General features: G+C 45.1%; 1 long non-coding RNA gene across 1 annotated transcript in view; it reads left to right on the forward strand.

Annotated features, from left to right (window-relative positions):
* LOC130274428 (uncharacterized) overlaps positions 1–9312 on the forward strand; it is a 62212-nt gene that overhangs the window by 26232 nt on the left and 26668 nt on the right. The gene's annotated exons all lie outside the window — the stretch shown is intronic.

Here is a 9312-nt window from a genome sequence, read left to right on the forward strand (position 1 = left end):
AAGATTTGGAAGCCATAGATATATATAGATATTAAAAGCTGAGAGATTCTTGGAAACATTTTGCAATATGAAATGAGGTCACGAGGTCCTCCGCTGGCTTCCAGAACCGCTATTAACGTGAGGAGGAAGTTAATGACATTTCTTTAAGTTGAAGTCAAGACGAAGCTAAAATTAGATATAAAAACACATGCACTGCCGAGGATTTATACGGTCGGGTAACGTTTATGATTCCACCAAATTTAATTACGTTAAAACATGTCATGAATCTTCATCAGGTTCTTCGGCGCCAAAAAAAAAATTATCGAAGACACAAGTTGTTGGATGGAGGAATTCGGCCTAAGTTTCTATTGGGGCTGCAACGATTCATCGATATTATAAAAATTATTATAAAAATCGCGTTCGACAAATCGCGTCATCGATGTATCGAGCTCCGATTCGTTAACAAGAGAATGAGTTACAAATGCTCCCTGACAGGCTCCCAGCAGGAGAATATGAAGTTATAGTGCTGTGAAGCCATATTCCCTCCCAGGAGCTCTGATTGGTCGGCAGCAATTGACCAATCAGAGCTCCCATTGGGGAATATAAAAAATCACTGCACAGTAACCTCATATTCCCCGCTGGGAGCCGGCTGGTCGGGGGTGGAGCACAATGCTTCCTCCACATCTGTATAAGGTTCGGAGTTGCAGGCACCATTAGTTAGGGCATAATACAGTCCAAGAGAAGGTCCTTTTCCTTACTTTGCTGGTTCCGCATGATTGGCGTACAGGGCTCCATGCTGGGGAGCTGGTTAGGGCAGAGAGGAGGCATGCAGTGGCGAGAGTTGGCCCGCTCGGCCTCCGACTGTTCACCGCCATTACAAGCGTTTCCCAAGCAGGGTGCCTCCAGCTGTTGCAAAACTACAACTCCCTACTGGGAGTTGTAGTTTTGCAATAGCTGGAGGCACCCTGCTTGGGAAACACTGTGCCAAGTAATAATAAAAAACCTTGTTCCCTTGTTTTTATATGCCTACTGTACATTTGTAAAGCCTTCTTTTAATATGTCCTGCAAGGATACCGGCACTATTAGCTCCATTTCTGTTCTACTTTTTCCTCCCTATATACTTCTATACATCACAATGATGTATTTTAAGAATCTTAATCATTCATTAGCTGTATTATCTATCAACTTTTTAATGTATCAATTGGTGCAAGATCTCTATCATAATTTCATTATTTTGGCGTTATGTACCTTTTTTTTTGCATTAAAGGTGAACTTCTAAATGTAACGTCATCTTTATTGGTTTGTTTTATGACTAAGACTATATAACTTATAGACTATTGTATCTTTTGTTCAAATATGACCTCCTTCCCGAGACAGCAAACATTCTTTGAGATTAGGTCTTTGGTTCACGAGCAGTTGGATATTTTATGACAATGGTTTAAAGGAAAAATGTTTCCGCCATAAATGACTGTGCAAACAGGAAAATGTAGCATATGATCCTAGTTGGAACAGATTATTTCAGTGTTATGTATATGTCTATTGAGACTCCCACGGACCAGGGAGAAGCACGCTGTAGAGCGCTTCACTTCCCAACATACGCCGATCTACCGTCTTCTTCACTGGAAGGCCCCATACACTTATAATGGGGCCACAGGACAAAAAACACCATGAGCCGGGGAGTGAAGCACCCTCCGGCGTGCTTCTCCCCACATGTTTTAAAGCGGTTCTTCACCCCTAGACATCTTATCCCCTATCCAAAGAAAGGGGAATAAGATGTCTGATCACAGAAATTTCGGGGCCCCTTACACAGCTTCAGGCCTGGGCCCCCCATCACCCCCCCCCCCTAATGCCCTACTCTCAGTGCTCCCAATAATACTCCTCCTTGGTGTCTTAGGAAGTAGGTTAGTGTGTTGGGGAAAGGGTAGGAGGATTGGGTGGTGGTGGGTAGGTTATTTCCCTTCCCCTATTAGTTAATGCGCCCATTAGATAGGTAGTAGGTTATGGCCCCTGGTACGTGGTAGGTAATGTCCCCAGTAGGTAGTGACCCCTGTAGATAGATAGTAGGTAATGACCCCAGTAGATCGTGCCCCTAGTAGGTAGGTAGCAGGTAATGCCTCCAGTAGATAGTGTCCAGCCCCCCCCCCCCCCCCAGGCTGAGTAGTGCCCTCAGTAGATAGTGGCCCTAGTAGGTAGTGGTCCCTGGTAGGGTGTGCCTTCAGGTAGGTAATGCCCCCAGGATACAGATAACCCAGTAGATAGTTCCCCCATGTAGGTCATGCAGGTAGGTAATGCCCCCAGTTGAGTAATAATGCCCTCAATTAGGTAATAATGCCCCAGCTAGTTAATAATACCCCCAGTTAGGTAATAATGTCCCTCACATAGGTAATGCCCCCAGTTATATAATAATGCCCCTCACATAGGTAATGCCCCCAGTTATATAATAATGCCCCTCACATAGGTAATGCCCCCCAGTTATATAATAATGCCCCTCACATAGGTAATGCCCCCCAGTTAGGAAATGCCCCTCACATAGGTAATGCCCCCAGTTATATAATAATGCCCCTCACATAGGTAATGCCCCCAGTTATGTAATAATGCCCCTCACATAGGTAATGCCCCCAGTTATATAATAATGCTCCTCACATAGGTAATACCCCAGTTATGTAATAATGCCCCTCACATAAGTAATGCCCCCAGTTATGTAATAATGCCCCTCACATAGGTAATGCCCCCAGTTATATAATAATGCCCCTCACATAGGTAATGCCCCCAGTTATATAATAATGCCCCTCACATAGGTAATGCCCCCAGTTATATAATAATGCCCCTCACATAGGTAATGCCCCCAGTTATATAATAATGCACCTCACATAGGTAATGCCCCCAGTTATATAATAATGCCCCTCACATAGGTAATGCCCCCAGTTATATAATAATGCACCTCACATAGGTAATGCCCCCAGTTATGTAATAATGCCCCTCACATAGGTAATGCCCCCAGTTATGTAATAATGCCCCTCACATAGGTAATGCCCCCAGTTACATAATAATGCCCCTCACATAGGTAATGCCCCCAGTTACATAATAATGCCCCTCACATAGGTAATGCCCCCAGTTATGTAATAATGCCCCTCACATAAGTAATGCCCCAGTTATATAATAATGCCCCTCACATAGGTAATGCCCCCAGTTACATAATAATGCACCTCACATAGGTAATGCCCCCAGTTATGTAATAATGCCCCTCACATAGGTAATGCCCCCAGTTATGTAATAATGCCCCTCACATAAGTAATGCCCCAGTTATATAATAATGCCCCTCACATAGGTAATGCCCCCAGTTATATAATAATGCCCCTCACATAGGTAATGCCCCCAGATATGTAATAATGCCCCTCACATAGGTAATGCCCCCAGTTATATAATAATGCACCTCACATAGGTAATGCCCCCAGTTATATAATAATGCCCCTCACATAGGTAATGCCCCCAGTTATGTAATAATGCCCCTCACATAAGTAATGCCCCCAGTTATATAATAATGCCCCTCACATAGGTAATGCCCCCAGTTATATAATAATGCCCCTCACAAAAGTAATGCCCCAGTTATATAATAATGCCCCTCACATAGGTAATGCTTCAGCAGGGTAAAAATGCACGAGTTAGTAAATAATGCCCCCACATAGGTAAAAATTGCCCCCACGTAGATTTAAAAAAAAAAAAATATCCACTCACCTTTCCGCGGATCCTGCGCTGAGGCCGGGCTGTTAGTAGCGCGGGACTTCTCTGGCAGGCTGCATGATGAAATGACGTCATCACTCGGCCTGCTGTGTAATGTACGCTCTTGTATGTACATTGCGTACGCTATTTGCGTAATGAACGTAAAGGAGCCGGAAAATGCTATAACCTGCATGTTCACACAACGGTCTCCTGCTTCTGTGTTTCTGCTGCCACAGGTGGGTACAGCGGGGCCCGGGCCCATCTAGGAGCCCGGGCCCCTGACTGGTGTACTGTCTTTACCCCCCTGACGGCGGCCCTGGGTGTGGCACAGGACCACATATGACTACATGGGCCCATATCAATGCTGAGCAGACCCCGGCTAAGGCCACTTCCTTTAATTTTATGCCAAATTTGTTTTGCTGTTTGTTTTTTTCTGCAGGAAGGGAAGTGCGAAGTTACTTCTCCTTACTTGTTTTTTTTGTCCATCATTGCTCCCTGTTTCCAGGGAAGGGCTGTGCAAGTATTGCATATTGTGGTATAAACTTAATGGCCCTCATTTACTTGGAAAATCAGGTTGTAAGTCTATCTTGCTTTCTTACCCGACTGCTTTTTTCCCCTGATATTTATTATTATGTCGCATCCTGTTTGTCACACGTGGGTTTTGTTGGTTTTGGTTTCCAACTCCTCTGAGTTGTCGGGAAAAAATCCACAACAATTCAACAAATTCGGGTTGGAAACCTTTATAAATATGTGGGAAAGCTCAGAAATGTCGGGTTACGCCCCTTTTTCGGGTTTGGGAGAATCCACATCGGGTCCGTCGGGAAAAAATGTCGCATCGTGTCGCAGACAAAGATGCGCCAAAAAAACCCGACAAAACAAGTCGGGTTTAGAATAGTAAATGAGGGGCAATGTAGTAAAACAAAAAAAGCAATCATTACATGATGTATACATTTCTTACTAAAAATAAAAGAATTGATTCACCGGGTTCCAGATTCAGAGTATTGGGAGAAGTCAGGAAGTTGTGTAAGTTCATACATTAGTTACTGTACATTGGGCGCTTGTGCATTTACAATCTATTGACGTTCTAATGATAATGGTCCTGGTATGGAGTGTGGCCCCAGTTTTGCTATGAAGAAGATCGTCCCCCCTCCCCATCTCCCCTATTGTGCTCGCCAAAAAGAAAGTTCTGACAATATCAATGATGTTGATCTCATGTTCTTGTTGGTTAGAACAAAGGATCCATGTTCAGACCAGGGTTACATCTGTAATGAAAGCATAGAACAGAAGAAAGAATAGGCTGCCAGTTCCAAAATTCCTTAAAGAGTTAAATTTTATAACCCTCCCAGTTTACTACCCCATTATGATAAACCACCCCCTGCCTTTATTTTTATTATTTTTTAGTTTTCTACCTTGATATTGCTCTGTATTTTCTGCTCAGTCTCAGTCAGATTCACAGTCTGGGAAGGGGCGTTCCCCAGCAGGTGTGACATCATCTGAAGCCATACAGGGGAGAACTTCCTCCCTCACTCTGCTACACACAGCCCAGAGCAGTTCAGTGTGAGTTGAGCTATGATTGGCAAAGGCTACACACAACCCCTCAGCATTTCCTGATTTTGGACTTCTGCCAGGCCAGCAGGAGTCCAAAATCTGTGCAAGAGATGGTGTGGAAATTTGCTCTGGACAAGTAGAGAGACATCTAGTGGCAGCTTTTTGAAACACAAATAAAACCTAGAAAACGTTTTTTTTTTTAACAAAGTACATTAGAAAGTTTTTATTTATTTATTTGCCATTAGGAGTGCAATAGCAAAAAATCCTTTTAATGAGAGTGCCCATTTAAAACTTCACAATTTATTAAAACTCTTGATAAAAATGCATAATTGGAAAGCGGACGTGTTTCAGACACGCTGTCCTTAATCATGGGCATGTGAAAGCTCTGTTGAGACATACATTCGGTTATGTCGTCACATGTTTGTTACCATGGCCATCTTGGTCTGTCTACATGACGCATACTCAATGCTTGATCTCGGTATACATATATTTATGGCCAGGACTATGCTTTTCCCGGGTGAGGACGGAAAGCAGATGACGGTGGATGGGAAGTAGTGCCTTGCACCAGCCACGAACCAGCCTTCCATCGCCTCCACTGTCTTAGCTACATGGCCAAAACCCAACATGAATAAAGGGTAATATTTTAGAAATTAAAATAATTAAATAAAAATACAATAAAATAAATTATACATTTTTTATTGGGTTGGGGATGGAAACAAACGCATTGTTAATTTAAAATAATAAACACGTTACAAGGTGGAGCAACTAGCAAGTTGCCCTGTGTTGATGAAGTAGAGCTGAGTATTTCACTTTACAGCTATCTATCATTGTACATAGGCTACAATGCCGAGCTTAAAGGGGTACTCCGCCCCTAAACATCTTATCCCCTATCCAAAGGATGGGTGACCGTGACATCACATGCCTCCGCCCCGCATCGCCAGTCATCTGGCACGGTGCTCCGGATGTCTGGGGTGCCGCAGCCAAGATCGTGGGTGTCCCCAGCGGTGGGACCCCCGCGATCAGACATGTTATCCCCTATAGGGATAACATGTCTAGGGGCGGAATACCCCTTTAAGTCCCCAAAAACTTAACCCCTTAAGGACATAGGGCGTATCCATACGCCCCCGTTTCCAAGTCCTTAAGGACCGAGGGCGTATGGATACGCCCTGAGCATTTCCGGCCCCCACCGCTAGCCGGAGGGGAGCCGGAGCCGGATGGCTGCTGAAATCGTTCAGCAGGCATCCCGGCATATCGCCCAGGGGGGTCATTATGTCCCCCCATGTCGGCGATTGCCGCAGATCGCTGGACAATTCAGTCCAGCGATCTGCGGCGGATTCCGGGTCAATCGGGTCTCCAGTGACCCGATGACCCGGAATTACTGGCTGATCGGGGCCGTCAGAGACGGCCCCGAACAGCCAGAGCCTGCAGGAGTGAGGTGGTACTGGTGCCACCTCACGATCGCCCTGATTCGTCGGCCGGATTACCGGCCGACCAATCAGGGCGCCTGCTGCGGGTGTCACTCCCGCAACCCACTCCGCCCCTCTTCCGGAGGACGTGAGCGGGTGCGGGAAGACGACCCCGGGTGCTGGGGACCCCGATCCCCGGCGTCCCTGTTGGGATCGGGGCCCCAGGAGCGACGGCGGCGGCGAGGGACAGTCCTGTGTGGATCGTTGGAGGTGAGTGACAGCCTCCAGCTGTTGCTAAGCAACAGCTCCCAGCATGCAACAAGGGCATGCTGGGAGCTGTAGTTATGCAACAGCAGGAGGCAGACCACCACAACTCCCAGCATGCCCTTATGGGCATGCTGGGACTTGTAGTTTTGCAACAGCTGGAGGCACATTCTTTCTATGGAAAAGTGTACCTTCAGCTGTTGTGTAACTACAACTCCCAGCTTGCACAAACAGCTCAAGTGCATGCTGGGAGTTGTAGTGGTGCATCTGGTGGTTGCATAACTACAACTCCCAGCATGCCCGTTGGCTGTCGGTGACTGCTGAGAGTTGTAGTTTTGCAACAGCTGAAGGCACACTGAGTTAAGTAGTAAACCAGTGTGTCTCCAGCTGTTGCATAACTACAATCCCCAGCATCCCCAGCCAATGTAGTATGCCTCCGGCTGTTGCATAACTACAAGACCCAGCATGCCCTTCCGCTGTCCGTACATGCTGGGGGTTGTAGCTTTTGCAACAGCTGAAGGCACACTGGTTGCAAAACACTGAGTTTGTTACCAAACTCGGTGTTTCACAACCTGTGTGTTTCCAGCTGTTGCAAAACTACAACTCCCAGCATGCACTGATAGACCGTCCATGCTGGGAGTTGTAGTTTTGCAACAGCTGGATGTCCCCCCCCCCCCCCCCCCCAATGTGAATGTACAGGGTACACTCACATGGGCGGAGGATTACAGTAAGTATCCGGCTGCAAGTTTGAGCTGCAGCAAATTTTCTGCCGCTGCTCAAACTGCCAGCGAGAAACTACTGTGAACCCCCGCCCGTGCAACTGTACCCTAAAAACACTACACTAACACACAATAAAATAAAAAGTAAAAAACACTACATATACACATACCCCTACACAGCCCCCCTCCCCTCCCCAATAAAAATGAAAAACGTCTGGTACGCCACTGTTTCCAGAACGGAGCCTCCAGCTGTTGCAAAACAACTACTCCCAGTATTGCTAGATAGCCACTGACTGTCCAGGCATGCTGGGAGTTTTACAACAGCTGGAGGCACCCTGTTTGGGAATCACTGGCGTAGAATGACCCCTATGCAAGTCCCTAATTTAGGCCTCAAATGCGCATGGCGCTCTCACTTTGGAGCCCTGTCGTATTTCAAGGCAACAGTTTAGGGTCACATATGGGGTATCGCCGTACTTGGGAGAAATTGGGCTTCAAATTTTGGCGGATATTTTCTGCTATTACCCTTTTTAAAAATGTAAAATTTTTGGGAAAACAGGCATTTTAGGTAAAAAAATTATTTTTTTTTTTACATATACAAAAGTCATGAAACACCTGTGGGGTATAAAGGTTCACTTAACCCCTTGTTACGTTCCCCGAGGGGTCTAGTTTCCAAAATGGTATGCCATGTGTTTTTTTTTTTTGCTGTCCTGGCACCATAGGGGCTTCCTAAATGCGGCATGCCCCCATAGCAAAATTTGCTTTCAAAAAGCCAAATGTGACTCCTTCTCTTCTGAGACCTGTAGTGCGCCAGCAGAGCTTTTTTCACCCCCATATGGGGTGTTTTCTGAATCGGGAGAAATTGGTCTTCAAATTTTGGGGGGTATTTTCTGCTATTACCCTTTTTAAAAATGTAAAATTTTTGGGAAATCAAGCATTTTAGGTAAAAAAAATATATATTTTTTTTACATATGCAAAAGTCGTGAAACACCTGTGGGGTATTAAGGTTCACTTTACCCCTTGTTACGTTCCCTGAGGGGTCTAGTTTCCAAAATGGTATGCCATGTGTGTTTTTTTGCTGTCCTGGCACCATAGGGGCTTCCTAAAGGTGACATGCCCCCCAAAAACCATTTGTCGCTCCTTCCCTTCTGAGCCCTCTACTGCGCCCGCCGAACAATTAACATAGACATATGAGGTATGTCCTTACTCGAGAGAAATTGGGTTTCAAATACAAGTAAAAATTTTCTCCTTTTTACCCCTTGCAAAAATTCAAAAATTGGGTCTACAAGAACATGCGAGTGTAAAAAATGAAGATTTTGAATTTTCTCCTTCACTTTGCTGCTATTCCTGTGAAACACCTAAAGGGTTAATACACTTACTGAATGTCATTTTGAATACTTTGGGGGGTGTAGTTTTTATAATGGGGTCTTTTATGGGGTATTTCTAATATGAAGACCCTTCAAATCCACTTCAAACCTGAACTGGTCCATGAAAAATAGCGAGTTTGAAAATTTTGTGAAAAATTTCAAAATTGCTGCTGAACTTTGAAGCCCTCTGGTGTCTTCCAAAAGTAAAAACTCATACATTTTATGATGCAAACATAAAGTAGACATATTGTATATGTGAACCCAAAAAAAATTATTTTGAATATCCATTTTCCTTACAAGCAGAGAGCTTCA

The sequence above is a fragment of the Hyla sarda genome, chromosome 5 (genome assembly GCF_029499605.1).
Source record: "Hyla sarda isolate aHylSar1 chromosome 5, aHylSar1.hap1, whole genome shotgun sequence".
In the NCBI taxonomy this organism is placed as follows: Eukaryota; Metazoa; Chordata; class Amphibia; order Anura; family Hylidae; genus Hyla; species Hyla sarda.